At 44.6% G+C, this 22,988-nt stretch overlaps 1 pseudogene; it reads right to left on the bottom strand.

The window, feature by feature from the left end:
* The window catches only part of LOC123482084, a 76,051-nt pseudogene extending 53,278 nt beyond the window's left edge, over positions 1 to 22,773 (bottom strand).
* Positions 22,774 to 22,988: the final 215 nt, after the last annotated feature.

The raw sequence follows: 22,988 nt of genomic DNA, 5'->3' as shown, positions 1-22,988 counted from the left end.
GGGCTGGATGTAGGGATGGGCCTGAGGATGGAGGTGGGGTATGGCAGAGAGGGTGGTGATGGGGCTGAAGGATGGGGGTGAAGGTGGGGTAGGGAGAGGATGGGGCTGGGGCTGTGGTAGGGAGAGAGAGAGAGGCTGGGGCATGATGTAGGGATGGGGCTGGGGTTTGGGAGGGAAGCTGGAGGTACGGCTGAAGCTAGGATGTAGGGCTGGATATAGGGCTGGGGCTGAAGCTATTGGAATGTAGCACTGGGGCTGGGGCTGGAGTATTGGGTAGGGGTATAGGGCTGGGGTATAGGGCTGGGGCTGGAGCTGGAGCTGGGTCTGGGGTATAAGGCTGGAGCTGGGGTTGAGGCTTGAGTATAGGGCTAGGGTTGGTGTATAGGCGCTGGGGCTCCTTTTCACAGGGGCTGCACTGCACACATACAACACCTACCCCTACTACCAACCCCTGTTGGTCACATTATCAACAGACACGGCTGCAGCCAGGCAGTACAACAGGGCAAACAGCCAACCTCTGTCTATGTCCCACCCACTCCACTGATGTCCCAATAGAAGAGGGGGAGAACAGGTCCCTTTACGGGTGAATGGTATGCCATTATTCATCTTTTAATCATCATTGATAAACGATGATGATGACGTTCAAAACAAGCAGCAGGTTCAAGGATGGGCTGCCAGCTTCCCCCGCATACATTCTCTCTCACTAGCCTCTCTCACAACATTTCAATAGAGGCACTACATACAGTACAGTACAGTAACCAGGTTATCTCACGAATCCTGAGGTGTTAGCCAATCCGGTCTACTTCCACAGCAAACCAGTCCATCAAGCCAATGGAAAGCTTCCACAAGGTCATGTGACTCATCTCCTTCTTATACACACACCAATGGTAGCTCATTAAGTACCAAGGTCCCTTGCTTCCAACAATGCACCCAGGCAACAGCCACACACACTACACATCATACACACCCTGTTTAGCAACACACAGTTAACATACAGCTTGAAGGTTCCATAAATATATAATACATTTCTTTATTTACCAGGCCCTCCACTGCCCTTTGGAGAGCACACTCAGAATACCACTACTGAAAATAAATGAATAAAATGTCACCACTGCATCTAGTCCATATTCCAGTGGAGAACAGGCAGTCCAGGAGAACCAACTACTATGAGAACCAGGAAAATCAACTAGTATTAGAACCAGGAGAACAAGCTAGTATGAGAACCAGCTGAATCAATTGGTATAAGAACCAGGAGAACCAGCTAGAATGAAAACCAGCCAAATCAATTGGTAAGAGAACCAGGAGAATAGACTAGTATGAGAACCAGGAGAATCTACATTTACATTTACATTTTAGTCATTTAGCAGACGCTCTTATCCAGAGCGACTTACAGGAGCAATTAGGGTTAAGTGCCTTGCTCAAGGGCACATTTACGTCATTTAGCAGACGCTCTTATCCAGAGCGACTACAAATTGGTGCATTCACCCTATAGCCAGTGGGATAACCACTTTACAATTATTATTATTTTATTTTTATTTTTTTCTTATTTTTTTATTTTTTTTTGGGGGGGGTAGAAGGATTACTTTATCCTATCCCAGGTGTTCCTTAAAGAGGTGGGGTTTCAAATGTCTCCGGAAGGTGGTGAGTGACTCCGCTGTCCTGGCGTCGTGAGGGAGCTTGTTCCACCATTGGGGTGCCAGAGCAGCGAACAGTTTTGACTGGGCTGAGCGGGAACTATGCTTCCAGAGAGGAAGGGGAGCCAGCAGGCCAGAGGTGGAACGCAATGCCCTCGTTTGGGTGTAGGGACTGATCAGAGCCTGAAGGTACGGAGGTGCCGTTCCCCTCACTGCTCCATAGGCAAGCACCATGGTCTTGTAACGGATGCGAGCTTCAACTGGAAGCCAGTGGAGTGTGTGGAGAGGGGGGTGACGTGAGAGAACTTGGGAAGGTTGAACACCAGACGGGCTGCGGCATTCTGGATGAGTTGTAGGGGTTTAATGGCACAGGCAGGGAGCCCAGCCAACAGCGAGTTGCAGTAATCCAGACGGGGAGATGACAAGTGCCTGGATTAGGACCTGTGCCGCTTCCTGTGTAAGGCAGGGTCGTACTCTCCGAATGTTGTAGAGCATGAACCTGCAGGATCGGGTCACCGCCTTGATGTTAGCGGAGAACGACAGGGTGTTGTCCAGGGTCACGCCAAGGCTCTTCGCACTCTGGGAGGAGGACACAACGGAGTTGTCAACCGTGATGGCGAGATCATGGAACGGGCAGTCCTTCCCCGGGAGGAAGAGCAGCTCCGTCTTGCCAGGGTTCAGCTTGAGGTGGTGATCCGTCATCCATACTGATATGTCGGCCAGACATGCAGAGATGCGATTCGCCATCACTAGAGTAAGAACCAGCTGAATCAATTGGTATGAGAACCAGGAGAACCAGCTAGTATGAGAACCAGGATAATCAATTGGAATGAGAACCAGGCGAACCAGCTAGTATGAAAACCAGGAGAATCAACTAGTATGAGAACCAGGAGAATCAACTAGTATTAGAACCAGGAAAATTAGCTAGTATGAGAACCAGGAGAATCAACTAGTTCGAGAACCAGAAACATCAACTAGTATTAGAACCAGGAGAATCAGCTAGTATGAAAACCATGAGAATCAACTAGTATGACAGCCAGGAGAACCAGCTAGAATGAGAAGCAGCCCTACAAGGTCATTGGTGACTAGCTAGTGCTGTGTAGTCAGTAGAGATTAGAACACACTAATGCTTTAATGGATTTTTCCAGCTTTGGAAAATCATGAACTTAAATAAGGAAATGTTTGTCCTGATTGGTCCCGATTGGTTTGGTTTGTTAGGATAAAGTATAGGGCCAGATACCTCCAAGCTGTCTCACACTTACCTCATTACCATGAGATACAGTATGTTACAAACCCTATCTCTCTGGCTGTGGGACAGAGAACCTTCTAGAACCTTGTGATCTGATGAGCCCTCTAGAACCTCGAACCTTATGTGATCTGATCTGATGAGCCCTCTAGAACATTATGTGATCTGATATATGAGCCTTCTAGAACCTTCTAGAACATAAGCTCTTCAGTATGGCGAAGACCTTTAGTAAACAAACCATGCTCATGTAGGTACCCATATTCTGCAGGAGACTGTGTGAGTAGTAACTAACAACTCACATTGAGGAAAAATATACAGCAATTATGCAACAAAGAAAAAACATATGAGTTCAGCATTTTCAATTTAAATGTAGCCTTGTTCCACACCAGTAAGCATTGGATATTGCCTCTGCCCTCTGCCTCGGGCACAGTTCAAGATAACCACTACAGGATCTATTTTTAACAGCCATCAAGAAAAAAAAATGTTTTTAAGTATTAAAGTAAGAGTGACTGGGGTGTGTGCTTTCCATGCTTTTCCAAAGGTGTATTGGTGGACAGTGTATTGTTCGGTTCTCCACTTGCCAGTTCAGACCACACTTATTTTCTGATTTTCATCAACAAGGCATGGTCAAGTATCTCTCCAAATGCTGTTTCTTCATTTCACGCTATAGGAATTAACATGATCTGCATGTCACAAATACAGAGGTAGTTGTATAGTGCTGGAGACCAATGAAAGGAAGATTAAGAGTGTGTCCCAAATGGCACTGTACTCCCTATATAGTGCACTACTTTTCAAAAGTAGTCAAAAGTGGTGCACTATAAAGGGAATAGGGTGCCATTTGGGACACACACGAAGCACTCTCCAATTACATATAGAGGGCCAGGGAAGCTAAGGCCATCCATCCAGACCCACTGTGGCCAAGCCAACACAATTCATCTCTCTGAACGCATTATCAAATAAAAACATACAGTACTTACGATATCACTTACTGATTCCATCTTAACACTCACTATGCAAGCTGCAACAGCCTGAAGAAGGCAAACTATGGGCCCTGGTCAAATGTAGTGCACTAAATAGGGAATATGGTGCAATTTGGGATGCACACAGGGTGTAGGATGAGAGGGTGTGTGAGGTGAGGCCAGCCATACAGGAGAGGGGTGAGGGAAGGTGGGGAGTTCCATCCACAGATATCCTATAAATCACTTCTGAATGTAAGTGTGGTATATTATAAGTGAGTTTTATATGTGATTCTATATGTAGTTCCAGCCCTGTCACAGCTCCAGTAGTGGGCGGTTGGGCGGCCGTGGAAGTTTCTCCAAGGCTCTCCTGGAAGGCCACCAAGATGGCCCCTGCTGTACGGCCCCAGGGCAGGCAGCCATGCATGCATAAGGCCCATTCCGACCCTCACACTCTCTCTCTGTCTGTCTGAGAGCTGGTAGCTCCCACATGCTACAGATGGATATCACTTGTGGAAACATCAAACAACCTCAGCTGAGTACATATTTCTCCCGGTGCCAGAAAGCAAACAAATACACTGATATGGCAGAGGCTGGGGTTTTCAAGTCATTGTCTGTAGGCCTACATCTACTGCAGCAATGACTTTGACCAACTGCTATAATCTAATAAAGGTGAGGGACCTCAATTCCCATTTCACATTCTAATGGACTGTTAAGTCACTATGTACCTGTGTGATCATCATGTCAAACATTTGGTCCTACTGTACACTCAAAGGCCATGATGACACAATGAATCATGTGTCCAGCAGTCCATAAGCCTGTTCCCAGCACTGTTTGAGCTGTCTTGCCAAATCCTATGACAATGACTGTAGTAGTTGGCAAAACAGCATAAATTGATCTGGGAACAGGCTAGCAGTCCACTGCCTGAATCAGTGAATCCTCCCTGCCTTTCCAAAGCCCTTCCAGTGCCCCACACTACAGAGTACACGGCAATAGGCTGTACATGACATGTTAATGGTAATTGTTTGGGACAGGGCCTCTGATACACGCTGGCTGGCAGTGATCTTAAAAGCCCTGGAAGAAAGAGGCTGGAGATTGGAAATCGTTTTATCTTTGACAACAGTTATCTTCAAATTCCAAAATACCCTTGAAATCTAGTTCCGCTATAGCCACATAGACCAGTGGAGTGGTCTAGCGGAAGTAAGTTGAGTGTACAGTAGGTGACAAGAAGATTCTTTTTTTTTTACTGACAAACAGAGAGGGGTGGATGAATAAATGGGGAGCTTGCCTGCATGGTAAAAAAATTAATAATAAACTTCAAAGTCTGCTTCCTTCCTTCCTTCCTCCCTCTCACACCACCACCCCCGGAGATCAAATCAACTGCTATCCTAAAACCTAATGAACTAGTAAACACACTGAATTATATTAATATTATATGCAGCTTCATTAATGCTGGGCAGGCAACAGTCTCCAGAAATAACAGAGAGGGGAGGGGAGAGGAGGAGAGGTGGTGTTGCTCCCTCCATGTTTACTCAGCATAAGCCTGCCAGGAAGAGGATATTTTGCTAACTTTTCAGCTGCTCCTCTCACCCTCTTCCCTCTCCTCCGACACCCAGGCTCATTGAATCCTCTCACAGACCAGTTAATTTGCAACACAAAATGGAGAACGGAGACTTAATGTACACGTGTGTGGGAGACAGAGACTGAGACAGAGACAGAGAGCCTACCACAGTGCATCAAGGAGCAATGATGGCAAAATATGGCAATAATTAGTCTCATTGAGCCTCCAAATCAATATCCTAGAAGAGGATTGCAGTGGGGCTAGGATTTTTATTTTACCTTTATTTTTCCTGGGAACAATACACAATACAACACAAATATACACATTATACACAATATACACATTATACACAAAATATACATATACATACAGTGCCTTCGAAAAGTATTCAGACCCCTTGACTTTTTCCAAATTTTGTTACGTTACAGCCTTATTCTAAAATTAATTTCAAAAAAATAAAAAATCCTCATCAATCTACACACAATACCACATAACAACAAAGCAAAAACAGGCTATCAGAAATTTTTGCAAATGTTTTAAAAATAAGACACGGAAATATCACATTTACATAAGTATTCAGACCCTTTACTCAGTACTTTGTTGAAGCACCTTTGGCAATGATTACAGCCTCGAGTCTTCTTGGGTATGACGCTACAAGCTTGGCACACCTGTATTTGGGGAGTTTCTCCCATTGTTCTCTGCAGATCCTCTCAAGCTCTCTCAGGTTGGATGGGGAGCGTCATTGCACAGTTATTTTCAGGTCTCTCCAGAGATGTTCGATCGGGTTTAAGTCCGGGCTCTGGCTGGGCCACACAAGGACATTCAGAGACTTGACCCGAAGCCACTCCTGCGTTGTCTTGGCTGTGTGCTTAGGGTCATTGTCCTGTTGGAAGGTGAACCTTCGCCCCAGTATGAAGTCCTGGGCTCTCTGGAGCAGGTTTTCATTAAGGTTCTCTCTGTACTTTGCTCCGTTCATCTTTCCCTCGATCCTGACTAGTCTCCCAGTCCCTGCCGCTGAAAAACATTGCCACAGCATGATGCTGCCACCACCATGCTTCACCATAGGGATGTCATGTGCCTTTTACTGAGGAGTGGTTTCCGTCTGGCCACACTACCATAAAGGCCTGATTGGTGGAGTGCTGGAGAGATGGTTGTCCTTCTGGAAGGTTCTCCCATCTCCACAGAGGAACTCTGGAGCTCTGTCAGAGTGACCAAGGCCCGTCTCCCCCGATTGCTTAGTTTGGCCTGGCGGCCAGCTCTAGGAAGAGTCTTGGTGGTTCCAAACTTCTTCCATGTCAGAATGATGGAGGCCACTGTGTTCTAGGGGACCTTTAATGCTGAAGACATTTTTTGGTACTCTTCCCCAGATCTGTGCCTCGACACAATCATGTCTCGGAGCTCTACGGACAATTCCTTTGACCTCATGGCTTGGTTTTTGCTCTGACATGCACTGTCAACTGTGGGACCTTATATAGACAGATGTGTGCCTTTCCAAATCATGTCCAATTAATTGAGTTTACCACAGGTGGACTCCAATCAAGATGAAGTAACATCTCAAGGGTGATCAATGGGAAACAGGATGCACCTGAGCACAATTTCGAGTCTCATAGCAAAGGGTCTGAATACGTATGTTAATAAGGTATTTCAGTATTATTCTTTTTCATTTTTGCCAACATTTCTAAAAACCTGTTTTCGCTTTGTCATTATGGGGGTATTGTGTGTAGATTGATGAGGGAAAATGGTTATATAATCTATTTTAGAATAAGGCTGTAAATGTGGAAAAGGGAAGGGGGTCTGAATACTTTCCAAATGCACTGTATATATACATACATACATACACATACACATACATATACATATATACAAATATATATATATATATATATATATATATATATATATATATATATATATATATATATATACAGTGCATTCAGAAAGTATTCAGACCCCTTCACTTACCGTTCAAAAGTTTGCAGACTTGCAGACCTTTGGCATTCTAGTTGTCAATTTGTTGAGGTAAACTGAAGAGATTTCACCCCATGCTTCCTGAAGCACCTCCCACAAGTTGGATTGGCTTGATGGGCACTTCTTACGTACCATACGGTCAAGGTGCTCCCATAACAGCTCAATAGGGTTGAGATCCGGTGACTGTGCTGGCCACTCCATTATAGACAGAATACCAGCTGACTGCTTCTTCCCTAAATAGTTATTGCATAGTTTGGAGCTGTGCTTTGAGTCATTGTCCTGTTGTAGGAGGAAATTGGCTCCAATCAAGCGCCGTCCACAAGGGTATGGCATGGTGTTGCAAAATGGAGTGATAGCCTTCCTTCTTCAAGATCCCTTTTACCCTGTACAAATCTCCCACTTTACCACCACCAAAGCACCCCCAGACCATCACATTGCCTCCACCATGCTTGACAGATGGCATCAAGCACTCCTCCAGCATCTTTTCATTTGGTCTGCGTCTCACAAATGTTCTTCTTTGTGATCCGAAACCCTCAAACTTCGATTCGCCTGACCATAACACTTATTTCCAATCTTCCTTTGTCCAGTGTCTGTGTTCTTTTGCCCATCTTAATATTTTATTTTATTGGCCAGTCTGAGATATGGCTTTTTTCTTTGCAACTCTGCCTAAAGGTCAGCATCCCGGGAGTTGCCTCTTCACTGTTGACGTTGGGACTGGTGTTTTGCGGGTACTATTTAATGAAGCTACCAGTTGAGGACCTGTGAGGTGTCTGTTTTTTATTTTATTTTATTTTACTTTACCTTTATTTAACTAGGCAAGTCAATTAAGAACAAATTCTTATTTACAATGACAGCCTACACCAGCCAAACCGGACGACGCTGGGCCAATTGTGCGCCACCCTATGGGACTCCCAATCACGGCCAGTTGTGATACAGTTTCTCAAACCAGACACTCTAATGTATTTGTCCTCTTACTGAGTTGTGCACCGGGGCCTCCCACTCCTCTTTCTATTCTGGTTAGAACACAGGACTGATGGTTGCTGATAATAGGCATCTATACATCTATGTAGATATTCCATTAAAATCAATAGCCATTTACAACATTAACAATGTCTACACTGTATTTCTGATCATTATGATGTTATTTAATGGACAAAAAAAATTGCTTTTCAAAAACAAGGACATTTCTAAGTGACCCAAAATGTTTGTACGGTAGTGTGTATATATATATATATATAAATATACACAGTACCAGTCAAAAAGTTTGGACACACCTACTCATTCAAGGGATTTTCTTTATTTTTACTATTTTCTACATTGTAGAATAATAGTGAAGACATCAAAACTATGAAATAACACATATGGAATCATGTATTAACCAAAAAAGTGTTTAACAAAACTAAATATATTTTATATTAGAGATTCTTCAAATAGCCACCCTTTGCCTTGATGACAGCTTTGCACACTCTTGGCATTCTCTCAACCAGCTTCACCTGGAATGCTTTTTCCAACAGTCGTGAAGGAGTTCCCACATATGCTGAGCACTTGTTGGCTGCTTTTCCTTCACTCTGCGGTCCGACTCATCCCCAAACCATGTCAATTTGGTTGAGGTCGGGGGATTGTGGAGGCTTGGTCATCTGATGCAGCACTCCATCACTCTCCTTCTTGGTCAAATAGCCCTTACACAGCCTGGAGGTGTGTTGGGTCATTGTCCTATTGAAAAACAAATGATAGTCCCACAAAGGCCAAACCAGATGGGATGGCATATCGTTGCAGAATGCTGTGGTAGCCATGCTGGTTAAGTGTGCCTTGAATTCTAAATAAATCACACACAGTGTCACCAGCAATGCACTCCCACACCATAACACCTCCTCCTCCATGCTTTACGGTGGGGAAACACACATGCGGAGATCATCCGTTCACCCACATCGCGTCTCACAAAGACACAGCAGTTTGAACCAAATATCTCCAATTTGGAACCAGACCAAAGGACAAATTTCCACCGGTCTAATGTCCATTGCTCGTATTTCTTGGCCCAAGCAAATCTCTTCTTATTATTGGTGTCCTTTAGTAGTGGTTTCTTTGCAGCAATTCGACCATGAAGGCCTGATTCAAATAGTCTCCTCTGAACAGTTGATGTTGAGATGTGTCTGTTACTTGAACTCTGTGAAGCATTTATTTGGGCTGCAATTTCTGGGGCTGGTAACTCTAATGAACTTATCCTCTGCAGCAGCGGTAACTCTGGGTCTTCCATTCCTGTGGTGGTCCTCATGAGAGCCAGTTTCATCATAGCGCTTGATGGTTATTGCGACTGCACTTGAAGAAAATTTCAAAGTTCTTGAAATTTTCCGGACTTACTCTCTTTGCTTATTTGAGCTGTTCTTACCATAATATGGACTTGGTCTTTTACCAAATAGGGCTATCTTCTGTATACTTTTGACTGGTACTCTATATATATGTGATATATATATATATATATATATATATATATATATATATATATATATATATATATATATATATATATATATATATATATATACAGTGGGGGAAAAAGGTATTTAGTCAGCCACCAATTGTGCAAGTTCTCGCACTTAAAAAGATGAGAGAGGCCTGTAATTTTCATCATAGGTACACGTCAACTATGACAGACAAATTGAGGAAAATAAATCCAGAAAATCACATTGTAGGATTTTTTATGAATTTATTTGCAAATTATGGTGGAAAATAAGTATTTGGTCACCTACAAACAAGCAAGATTTCTGGCTCTTACAGACCTGTAACTTCTTCTTTAAGAGGCTCCTCTGTCCTCCACTCATTACCTGTATTAATTGTACCTGTTTGAACTTGTTATCAGTATAAAGACACCTGTCCACAACCTCAAACAGTCACACTCCAAACTTCACTATAGCCAAGACCAAAGAGCTGTCAAAGGACACCAGAAACACAATTGTAGACCTGCACCAGGCTGGGAAGACTGAATCTGCAATAGGTAAGCAGCTTGGTTTGAAGAAATCAACTGTGGGAGCAATTATTAGGAAATGGAAGACATACAAGACCACTGATAATCTCCCCTCGATCTGGGGGCTCCACGCAGATCTCACACCGTGGGGTCAAAATGATCACAAGAACGGTGAGCAAAAATCCCAGAACCACACGGGGGGACCTAGTGAATGACCTGCAGAGAGCTGGGACCAAAGTAACAAAGCCTACAATCAGTACACACTACGCCGCCAAGGGACGCCAGGGGACTCAAATCCTGCAGTGCCAGACGTGTCCCCTACTGATTTTTTTCTCATTTTGTCTGTCATAGTTGACGTGTACCTATGATGAAAATTACAGGCCTCTCTCATCTTTTTAAGTGGGAGAACTTTTGCACAATTGGTGGCTGACTAAATACTTTTTTCCCCCACTGTATATATATAATACAAAAACACAGTCATGGGAAGCACAAGTAAAACATCACAAATCACCCAGAAATAAGTCCCCAATCGATACTCTAAACTGCCCAAATGGCACCAGAACATTAAGATGAAATGTATTTTGAATTTTGTTCCAGCAATACGGTGCTTTAAAACGAAAAGCAGATGAAGCTCACTGGATGGAAGCAGATGTTTAGATTAAGCTTTCTTGATTATTTCTTTATCACGTTGGTTCTCATGTATTTCTGGGTAATTGAATAAATCTGAGCATGAAATGGAAATGAAATTGGCTCAAAGCCAGAGAATTGTGGGTTTTCATCTGCCAACAAAAAAATTATATTGCGCCATTAGGTCCATTGCGAATTTATTCAGTGATTTTAAAAAGGGAGCAGTGTTTAGTGTAACACACACAAACACACACAGACACACACACAAACACACATAATTACACACACACACAAACACAGCAAGTGTTGATTCTATTTCATGTGAGCTAACAAGGCTTGATGTGGTGATAACTTTCCACTTGGTAGGGGCTAATGTGTGTCAGATGTGTCATGGGTGTGTGTATGTTTGTGTTTTCAGGCGTGCATGTGTGATACTTACGTGTAAAGAAAGATGTAGTTAGAACGAAATAATAATAATAATTTGGTGGGTGCTTATATATTTTGTCCTGTTTCACACATGTACCAGTGTGTATTATACGCATGTGTGAAATGGAAATGTGTTTTATTTGTGCATATCCCACTCCCCCTTAAACACCCTTGGAGAGTGGGGTCACGGCCAGGGTCAGCCATTATCGACGGCGATCCTGGAGTAAAAAGGGGAAGTGCCTTGCTCAAGGGCACATCGGCAGATTTTTCACCTTGTCGGCTTCAAACTAGCGACCTCTCTGAAATGGCCCAACGTTCTAACCGCTAGGCTACCTGCCACCCTATATTAACTAGATATTTCATAAATGCCTCATGACCATGACTATCAACATCACGTCAACGCATGGTGGTACTGTAAGTACACCACATACATACAGTGCCTTGCAAAAGTATTCATCCCCCTTGGCGTTTTTCCTATTTTGTTGGATTACAACCTGTAATTTAAATTGATTTTTATTTGGATTTCATGTAATGAACATACACAAAATAGTCAAAATTGGTGAAGTGGAATGAAAAATGTAACTTGATTCAAAAAATTCTAAAAAATAAATAACGGAAAAGTGGTGCGTGCATATGTATTCACCCCCCTTTGCTATGAAACCCTAAATAAGATCTGGTGCAACCAATTACATTCAGAAGTCACATAATTAGTTAAATAAAGTCCACCTGTGTGCAATCTAAGTGTCACATGATCTCAGTATATATTCCTGTTCTGAAAGGCCCCAGAGTCTGCAACACCACTAAGCAAGGGGCACCACCAAGCAAGCGGCACCATGAAGACCAAGGAGCTCGCCAAACAGGTCAGGGACAAAGTTGTGGAGAAGTACAGATCAGGGGTTGGGTTATAAAACAATATCTGAAACTTTGAACATCCCACGGAGCACCATTAAATCCATTATTAAAAAATGGAAAGAATATGGCACCACAACAAACCTGCCAAGAGAGGGCCGCCCACCAAAACTAACGGACCAGGCAAGGAGGGCATTAATCAGAGAGGCAACAACCTGTAGCTCAGTTGGTAGAGCATGGCGCTTGCAACGCCAGGGTTGTGGGTTTGTTTCCCACGTGGGGCCAGTATGAAAATGTATGCACTCACTAACTGTAAGTCGCTCTGGATAAGAGCGTCTGCTAAATGACTAAAAATGTAAAAAGAAAAAGAAAAAATTAAACCTGAAGGAGCTGCAAAGCTCCACAGCGGAGATTGGACTATCTGTCCATAGGACCACTTTAAGCCATACACTCCACAGAGCTGGGCTTTACGGAAGAGTGGCCAGAAAAAGGCCATTGCTTAGAGAAAATAAATAAGAAAACACGTTTGGTGTTCGCCAAAAGGCATGTGGGAGACTCCCCAAACATATGGAAGAAGGTACTCTGGTCAGATGAGACTAAAATTGAGCTTTTTTGGCCATCAAGGAAAAACGCTATGTCTGGCGCAAACCCAACGCCGCTCATCACCCCGAGAACACCATGTTTTTCATCGGCAGGGACTGGGAAACTGGTCAGAATTGAAGGAATGATGGATGGCGCTAAATACAGGGAAATTCTTGAGGGAAACCTTTTCCGTCTTCCAGAGATTTGAGACTGGGACGGAGGTTCACCTTCCAGCAGGACAATGACCCTAAGCATACTGCTAAAGCAACACTTGAGTGGTTTAAGGAAACATTTAAATGTTTTGGAATGGCCTAGTCAAAGCCCAGACCTCAATCCAATTGAGAATCTGTGGTATGACTTAAAGATTGCTGTACACCAGCGGAACCCATCCAACTTGAAGAAGCTGGAGCAGTTTTGCCTTGAAGAATGGGCAAAATCCCAGTGGCTAGATGTGCCAAGCTTATGTAACTCTGTGTTGTTGTTTTTATCGCACTGCTTTGTGTCACACCCTGGCTCTGGGACTCTATATGTTGAGCCAGGGTGTGTATATTCTATGTGTTGTGTTTCTATGTCGGGGAGTTCTAGTTGTTGTATTTCTATGTTGGCCAGAGTGGCTCCCAATCAGAGGCAACGAGTGTCAGCTGTTGCTGGTTGTCTCTGATTGGGAGCCGTATTTAAACAGTCTGTTTCCCTTAGTGTTTGTGGGATCTTGTTTCCGTTTGGTTGTTTCTGTGTTAACCGTAGGACTGCACGTTTTGTTTATTGTTTTGTTGTTATATTATCATAAGATAATAAAGTTAAGTATGTTCGCAACTAACGCTGCGCATTGGTCTACTCCATATAACGATTGTGACAGAAGATCCCACCATACCAGGACCAAGCAGCGTGTCCAGGATCAGGCAGCCTGGACGTGGGAGCAAATATTGGACGGGCAGGGGTCCTGGACCTGGGAGGAAATCCAGGCCGGGATGGACCGCCGTCCATGGAGTGAGACGGTAGAGGCGCGACGGAGAGAGGAGCAACGGCGTCAACAGTGTCGTCGTCGGACGGACGAGAGGCAACCCCAAAAAAAATGTAGGGGGGGGCATACGGCATGGGCAGCAGGAGGCAGCTACAGGCGTAGTAGGAGGTTAGGTGAGGAGGCCACCAGGTTAAGGGGGCTATTGGCGCAGAGAGGAGCAGGAGTTAGTAGTGCAGAGGGTGGAGCTATTGGAGGCGATAAGGGAGAAGGTGAGAATTGAGGCACGGCGAGAGGAACTCGGTAGGCAGCTGAGGGAGCGGAGGGTTATGACGAAACCCAGTCCCGCTCCTCACACCAAGCAAGTGGTGTGCGTCACCAGTCCGGTCCGGCCCGTTCCTGCTCCCGCACTAAGTGGATGGTGCGCGTCGCCAGCCCGGCCCGGCCTGTTCCTGCTCCTCGCACCAAGCCTACGGTGTGCGTCGCCAGCCCGGCCCGGCCTGTTCCTGCCCCTCGCACCAAGTCTACGGTGCGCGTCGCCAGCCCAGCCCGGCCTGTTCCTGCTCCCGCACTAAGCCTACGGTGTGCGTGCCAGCCCGGCCCGGCCTGTTCCTGCTCCCCGCACCAAGCCTACGGTGTGCGTCGCCAGCCCGGCCCGGCCTGTTCCTCCTCCTCGCACCAAGCCAGGGGTGCGCATCGTCAGCCCAGTCCGGCCCGTTCCTGCTCCACGCACCAAGCCAGGGGTGCGCATCGTCAGCCCGGTCCGGCCCGTTGCTGCTCCACGCACCAAGCCAGGGTGCGCATCGTCAGTCGGTCCGGCCCGTTCCTGCTCCACGCACAAGCCAGGGGTGTGCGTCGTCAGTCGGCACAACCCCGTGCCTGGGTCACCGGTGCCTGGTCAGGTACCGGTCAGCTGCTCCACACGGAGCTGAAGCAATCCGCTCCTACGATGTCCAGTCCAGCTCCAGCCAGCGGGGCCAGACCGGACCAGGGGCGCTACGGGGGATTATTGGAGGGTGGTGGTCCGCCTCCGAGGAGGAATGCCCACCCAGCCCTCCCCTGGTTTGTCTATGTTGAGGCGCGGTCGCAGTCCGCGCCTTTAGGGGGGGGGGTACTGTCACACCCTGGCTCTGGGACTCTATATGTTGAGCCAGGGTGTGTATATTCTATGTGTTGTGTTTCTATGTCGGGAGTTCTAGTTGTTGTATTTCTATGTTGGCCAGAGTGGCTCACAATCAGAGGCAACGAGTGTCAGCTGTTGCTGGTTGTCTCTGATTGGGAGCCATATTTAAACAGTCTGTTTCCCTTACTGTTTGTGGGATCTTGTTTCCGTTTGGTTGTTTCTGTGTTAACCGTGAGGACTGCACGTTTCGTTTATTGTTTTGTTGTTATATTATCACTTAAGATAATAAAGTTAAGTATGTTCGCAACTAACGCTTGCGCATTGGTCTACTCCGTATAACGATCGTGACACTTTGCTTTATCTTGGCCAGGTCGCAGTTGTAAATGAGAACTTGTTCTCAACTGGCTTACCTGGTTAAATAAAGGTTAAATAAATAAAATAAAATAAAAATTATAGAGTCATACCCCAAGAGACTTGCAGCTGTAATTGCTGCAAACGGTGGCTCTACAAAGTATTGACTTTGGAGGGGTGAATAGTTATGCACGCTCAAGTTCTGTTTTTTTGTCTTATTTCTTGTTTGTTTCACAATAAAACATATTTTGCATCTTCAAAGTGGTAGGCATGTTGTGTAAATCAAATGATCCAACCCCTTAAAAAAATCAATAGGCAACAAAATAGGAAAAATGCCAAGGGGGGTGAATACTTTGCAGTGTATGCAATTTCTCTCTCTATTGAAGAAACCGAACAGGATGAAATCAGACATCTGGTTCACAGCTGAAATCAGACATCTGGTTCACAGCTGAAATCAGACATCTGGTTCACAGCTGAAAGAGAAGCTTTTCAAATAACAAATGCCCCTTTGGGACGGGCTTCAAATTCATGAACACACACACAACTTGGAGATGCCCCTCTCATACACACACACAAATGCACACACCACTTTGAATGCCACTCAGCCACCCTCTTTTCATGACAGTCCCATCAGCCGGATGAGACAGAGTTTGGGACCTCAGGCAGTGGAGGAGATGGATGCCCATACAGTACACATCCACTAAAGAAGGCTTGAAAAGCCCCCGTGCTGGGCTTTACTGAAACATTACTATTCCTGGCCATTAATGACATGATAAAGCTGATGCTCACACACACACACACACACACACACACACACACACTCGGTCCTTTTGAGAGAATCAGTGTCGCTGTGTGAGCATGAAAAAGCCCAGATGTCCCTGTCACATTCGGAGCCTGTCCACTGTTGTCTATCTCTTGTTGTGCTCCCTGTTCGCTCCACGACCCCTCTGTGCGTACTCCGCTTTCCTCGAGGGGAATGGCCGCTCCTAGGTGCAGCAGCACTATAGGTATTTTTGTTTGTGTGTGTGTGGTGTATGTGGTGTGCATTCCTGACAGGATGACATCATATGTACCCTACTACCCCGAGCACTGCTATCCTGTGACCAACTACAAATGGCAATTGAACCTCTTGTTGCTTTATAACCCTTGTTGCTTTATAACCCTTGTTGCTTTATAACCCTTGTTGCTTTATAACCCTTGTTGTTGTGCCTATTGGAGTCTCTCTCTATCTATCTACAGTGCATTTGGAAAGTATTCAGATCCCTTCCCTTTTTCCACATTTTGTTACGTCTTATTCTAATATTGATTAAATTACATTTTTTCCTCATCAATCTACACACAATACCCCATAATGACAAAGTGAAAACTGGTTTTTAGAAATGTTGCTAATTTCTTAAAAATAAAAAACAGAAATACCTTCTTTACATAAGCATTCAGACCCTTTGCTATGATACTTGAAATTGAGCTCAGGTGCATCCTGTTTCCATTGGTCATCCTTGAGATGTTTCTACAATTTGATTGGAGTCCACCTGTGGTAAATTCAATTGATTGGACATGATTTGGAAAGGCACACACCTGTCTCTATAAAGTCCCACAGTTGACAGTGCATGTCAGAGCAAAAACCAAGCCATGAGGTCAAAGGAATTGTCCGTAGAGCTCCGAGACAGGCTTGTGTCGAGGCACAGATCTGGGTAAGGATACAAAAAAAATGCTGCAGCATTGAAGGTCCCCAAGAACACAGTGGCCTCCATCATTCTTAAATGGAAGAAGTTTGGAACCACCAAGACTCTTCCTAGAGCTGGCCGCCCGGCCAAACTGAGCAATCGGTGGAGAAGGGCATTGGTCAGGCATGTGACCAAGAACCCGATGGTCACTCTGACAGAGCTCCAGAGTTCCTCTGTGGAGTAGGGAGAATCTTCCAGAAGGACAACCATCTCTGCAGCACTCCACCAATCAAGCCTTTATGGTAGAGTGGCCAGACGGAAGCCACTCCTCAGTAAAAGGCACATGACAGCCCGCTTGGAGTTTGCCAAAAGGCACCTAAAGGACTCTCAAACCATGAGAAAAAAGATTATCTGGTCTGATGAAACCAAGATTGAACTATTTGGCCTGAATGCCAAACGTCACGTCTGGAGGAAACCTGGCACCATCCCCACTGTGAAGCATGGTGTTGGCAGGGACTGGGAGACTAGTCAGGATCGAGGAAAAGATTAATGTAGCAAAGTACAGAGAGATCCAGGATGAAAACCTGCTCCAGAGCGCTCAGGACCTCAGACTGGGGCGAATGTTCACCTTCCAACAGGACAACGACCCTAAGCAAACAGCCAAGACAACACAGGAGTGGCTTCGGGACAAGTCTCTGAATGTCCTTGAGTGGCCCAGCCAGAGCCCAGGCTTGGACCCGATTGAACATCTCTGGAGAGACCTGAAAATAGCTGTGCAGCAACGCTCCCCATCCAACCTGACAGAGCTTGAGAGGATCTGCAGAGAAGAATGTGAGAAATTCCCCAAATACAGGTGTGCCAAGCTTGTAGTGTCATACCCAAGAAGACTCAAGGCTGTAATCATTGCCAAAGGTGCTTCAACAAAGTACTGAGTAAAGCGTCTGAATACCTATGTAAATGTAATATTTTATGGGGTGTTTTGTGTAGATTGATGAGGGAAAAAAACAATTTAATTCATTTTAGAATAAGGCTGTAATGTAACAAAATGTGGAAAAAGTCAAGGGGAATGAATACTTTCCGAATGCACTGTACCTCTCTCTCTCAGCAGTAGCAGCCAGCACCAAGCCTTGAGCCTGGGACATTAGCCTGATGCTAATCTAGCCACAGAGCCAACTACCACTCCAGCCATCTTCCTCCTTCAAGCCTCAGAACCCTGATGCTAAGATAGGTCTATCTGTGAGAGCAGAGCAGAGCTTTGGATTCTCACTCTGGTCTCTAGTACGCTTTCACCCTATTTCCTATACAGTATAGTTCACTACTTTTGGATAGAGCCCTTATGCATAGTGCACTATGTAGGGAATAAGGTGCAAATGGGACTTGTTCAGAGTCAGATCACAGAGTCCCACAAGCTGCAGCCTGTCTGTCTGTCTGTCTCTTTTCTATCTTTGTCACCATGGTGACTGATGCCTGTGTATCTTAGCCTCCTCCTTCTCCTCTCCTCACTTATCTTCTGCCTCCTCAGCTCCTCTTCTTATTTTATATTCTGCCTTTTCATCCTCCTCTTCTTATCCTCCTCATTCTGTCAAACTCTCTAGACTCAACCCCAATCCCCTGATCCACACACTGTGTATTCCCCTCCATCCTCCCACTCACCACTTCACTCCACAAACCTCCTGCTAGAAGAAGCAGAAGAAGAGAGAGCGAGAGACAGACAGACAGAGAGAGAGAACGAGAGAGAGAGAGAGAGAGAGAGAGAGAGAGAGAGAGAGAGAGAGAGAGAGAGAGAGAGAGAGAGAGGGCTTCCCTGGTTCCCAGACCAGACCAGACTAACACCAGGATTAACAGATAGGGGACACGTCATCCTCTCTATTGATTAGTGCTGAGCGATTAACTGACATTTTGGTTATTTTGGGGGTTTTAAACAACTAATTGACCAACATCGGTTAAATTATTTAAATTCCATTTCATTCGTTTTTTTCTGTGAGCTCAGTGCGCACATTACGCAGTTTCTGAGATAAATCAGATCAACCCCAAACTGTGCAATGTAGTAGGGAGTTGTAGTTTCCAACAGGCCAATATTCTGCATAGTTAAGTGCAGAAAACCTGGTAATTAACTACAATGACCATAATCGCACCTACGTGTCCGGTCTGTGTTTATTTTACGCCTGCTACCTAAAAGAAAGAAGAATGCGCAATCGAGAGGGATAGAGCAGCTGCTTTGTGAGGTATCTCTACTTGAAAATACATGATCCAAGCGATTGATATTTGGTATTCAGCAGTCATAAATGTATGCCTTACTTACTTTGAAGAACTACTAAAATTGTGATTTTGTCAGACAGCATAGGCAGCATCTCTATAGAGATGAGATGATGACTTTGAGTGAAATAATAAAGTAATCAAATAAAACAAATGTAATATACACAACAACCGAAATATTTTATTAAAGTAAAGTAATGTTAATAAGTGATAAGCAGTAATGGGCAGTTACTACCATCATGGGACTTTTATTAATTGTTTTATTATGTGGTGTTACAGCATTCAACCCACATAATGCATACTGTATTTAATGTTTTAAAAAACTATCGAAAACCGTGATATTTTTTTAGAATCGAACCGACACCAACTGACCTCAAAAAGCACTAATCGCTCAGAACTACTATTGATCAAACAGAATTACCATGGCAACCCCATCACTGGCGGGAGGGAGGGAGGGGGTATTCCTATCAGAGAAACTAAAATTAAGATTGAGGTCTATGACTAACTGAGTGACTGAGAGCACAGTGAAGAGACTGTGTAGTGCTGACACTGTTCATTGCTTCATGTGACGGGACACATTTTTTATACAATTTCAAAACTGATAATAAATATAAACTTGTACATGGTGACGTGGCAATCATAGTAGTTGGCGGGGGAATTTTATTGAATCAACTTATTAAATTCCAATAATGCTGCACAACCTCTATTATGCAATGATCAGGCTTGACATCAGCTGCATGTGTTGCTTTTGGTCGGAGGCAAGCAATTCCTGGAATCTGTCAACCCAACGGGTTGAGATAGCCCACAACAGAGCAGAGAGGAGGAGAGGAGCGACCCCACACCACGCCATGGTACAGAATCATTCAGTCAGGACTTCTAAGAACAGATCGTGGACACCATTAGGACCTCTACTGACATACACATACATAATACATAGAGATGGATCTAAAAGCATAACCCATTAGTGAGCCAGCAGAGAGAGAGAGAGAGAGAGAGAGAGAGAGAGAGAGAGAGAGAGAGAGAGAGAGAGAGAGAGAGAGAGAGAGAGAGAGAGAGAGAGAGAGAGAGAGAGAGAGAGAGAGAGAGAGCGAGAGAGATGGTCTGCTGTGGTTGGTTAGTGGTTGTCATCAGTACCCTGCAGTCAGTCCCACTACAGTAGCCTCTCACTGGGCAAATATTGGTTGAATCAACGTTGTTTCCACGTCATTTCAATAGAAAAATGCAATGTAATGACGTTGAATCAACGTAGAAAACTAATTGGATTTGCAAAAAGTCATCAATGTAAGGGAATTTAGTCTTTTTTTCACCCAACTTTTAGCCTAAATCCAATGACATGGTGAAATGTTTTGTTTATTTCCCATTGAATTCACATTAGTTGACAACTCAACAAAATGTAAATCAAAACTAGATGTTGAATGATGTCTGTGCCCAATGGGTTACTAGAAATCTACACCGTGAGTCATAAGGTTGACAATGGCTAGAATGAGTTTTGCCTTTTAGATCATATGGAATGAGATGATATGGACAGGGGGACCAGCACTCCTTCTCTGAGACTCTTTATGAATATGGGCCCTGAGGAACAGTGACAGTCTCTTGATCTTGTATCAAGTGGTCATGATTTAGTTTGTCCTTTAATATACAGTACAGTATGTTGACAGGGCAATGTCTGTCCTCTAGTCTTTCCTGTCACTCCACTGATGTGTCTGGATGGATATGGGTTAGTTAGGCTACTATCGTATTCTCATATCCTCCTTATCCGCTTAAAGGGATACTTCGGGATTTTGGCAATGAGGCCCTTTATCTAATTCCCCAGAGTCACAATGGTATCCACGTGTTCATCTGACTCTGGGAAGTAGACAAAGGGTCTCATTGCCAAAATCCCGAAGCATCCCTTTAAATAGTGTCAAATGTAAATCGGTAAAATGTGATGATGATGATGACGATGATGATGATGATAATAGGCTACTGTAGGAACACATATAGGCAGCTGTCTGTGTAAACCACACCTCCGTGGCTGAGTGAGTGTGCTGTGCTGTTTGGTATATGTAATGTGAGGGGACAGAGAGCTAGCCAGGCCACATTGTGAATTATTTCTGAGGGAGAGATAAGAAGAAATGGACATGAGGGAAAGACCCACAATCCCTAGAGGCATACGATGCATGTTGTATCTATAGAATTGTTTCTAGGCTACAAAATGCCTTCTGCGCTTTTTCTTTCCCTAGACTACATCCCATCCTCTACTGTATATCACACACACACACACACACACTTTATTACATTTACAGTAATTCCTCCATACTGCATATGTGTGTAGTGGTTGGGCAGTATTTGTGCTGAATTTACAAGATTATTTAGCAAAAATATTATGTATGATATGTAAACAGGCCTACATGCATTATCTTCAGTATTTAGTAAGAATCCCAGTTACTGTAGGATAATACAAAACTGTTGACATGGCTAAGGGGAAAAAATCCAGTATTGGTGTGTGTTAGGAATGAAGGTAATTACCATAGCATAGCGTATGAAAAGGAGGGTCACAAATGACTCAAATGATTCGAGGCTGGAGCAATATTACGACATACCGTAATGTTATCCGCGCAAGCAGGCACAGCAATCTATGACGGCAGCACACACATGCGGCAGCAGCGGTACATCGAGACAGAAACACATCTCAGCATTATCACCTTTTAGCCGTATTGTTTCACGATCGTTCCATCCAACAACACCCCCTCTCTCTATCTCTATCTCTCTCTCTCTCTCTCTCTGCGAGGAGGAATATCAACTGCAACTCCCCGGAAGGAAGGCGACGTCTTCGCATAGGCTGCTGCGGATGGATCGATAAGCGAAACCCCATCTCTTCGATTGCTCCTTTGACATACCAACGGGGGAAGCCCATCATAAATCACACATTCTTACAAAGGAATCACTCACCCGATGTTGCTCAATGCCTGCTCGAATAGCTCTGTCTGCAAAATGTTCTGAGGCGGTGTAAAAGCCTCATTAAAATGGGATAGAACGGAGCTACAAAATTGACGCAATGTATCAAACTGCATTTTCCTCCTTTTTCCTCCGTGTCTTTTATCCTCAGTATGCCCCTTTTTCTCACACACAATACATCCACCTGCGCTGCCTCGCTCTCTATCCGGACCCGTGTCTGTCTATCTACAGGGACGCATTAAACGCGAAGACGCCAATCAAGTTCCATATTTCTCCTGATCTTGGTAGAAAGAGTCCTTAAATGAGAAGCAGTCGAGGCTGGATTGTACAGTCATAATGCTCCGAACTTAACCCGACAAAATGTAGCTGGCTGTAGCAGGATCTCTTTGCAGTGGAGGTGAGGGAAAAGATAACTGAAAAAAGCAGCAGTGAGGCATCTTCCAGCAAAGCAAGCTTCCCTTACCGGTGCATCAGGGGCAGCCTCATACTCAACTCATATTTCTCTCTGCCTATTAGAGCACGCATACAAACACACACAAACACACAACACGCAGACACTCGTTCGCGCACACGCTTGCTGTATCCCTCTCTTTCTCATACTCTGGACCGCGCACGCAGATACAATACATGGGCGCGCAGAGATGCTGTCGTCAGTGCTTTTGCCATATATGACTGCCAACCATCAGCTCTCATAAGTAATAAGGGAGGAGGACAAGGCATTCTAATTCCTCTGGAAGAGAGGGAGAGGGAGAGAGAGAGAGAGAGAGTCTGAGAAAGGGAAGAGAAAGAAAAGGTGGACGAAGGAAATCAAATCTAATGGGCCTGACAGAATTTACTCACAAATCAGACTGGATGATCCTCAGTGGGAGGACGGGGGAGGTCGTCTAC

The sequence above is a fragment of the Coregonus clupeaformis genome, chromosome 28, assembly GCF_020615455.1.
Source record: "Coregonus clupeaformis isolate EN_2021a chromosome 28, ASM2061545v1, whole genome shotgun sequence".
Classification (NCBI taxonomy): Eukaryota; Metazoa; Chordata; class Actinopteri; order Salmoniformes; family Salmonidae; genus Coregonus; species Coregonus clupeaformis.
The sequence above is the reverse complement of the archived record's forward strand: the minus strand, read 5'-3'. Positions and strand labels throughout refer to the sequence as shown.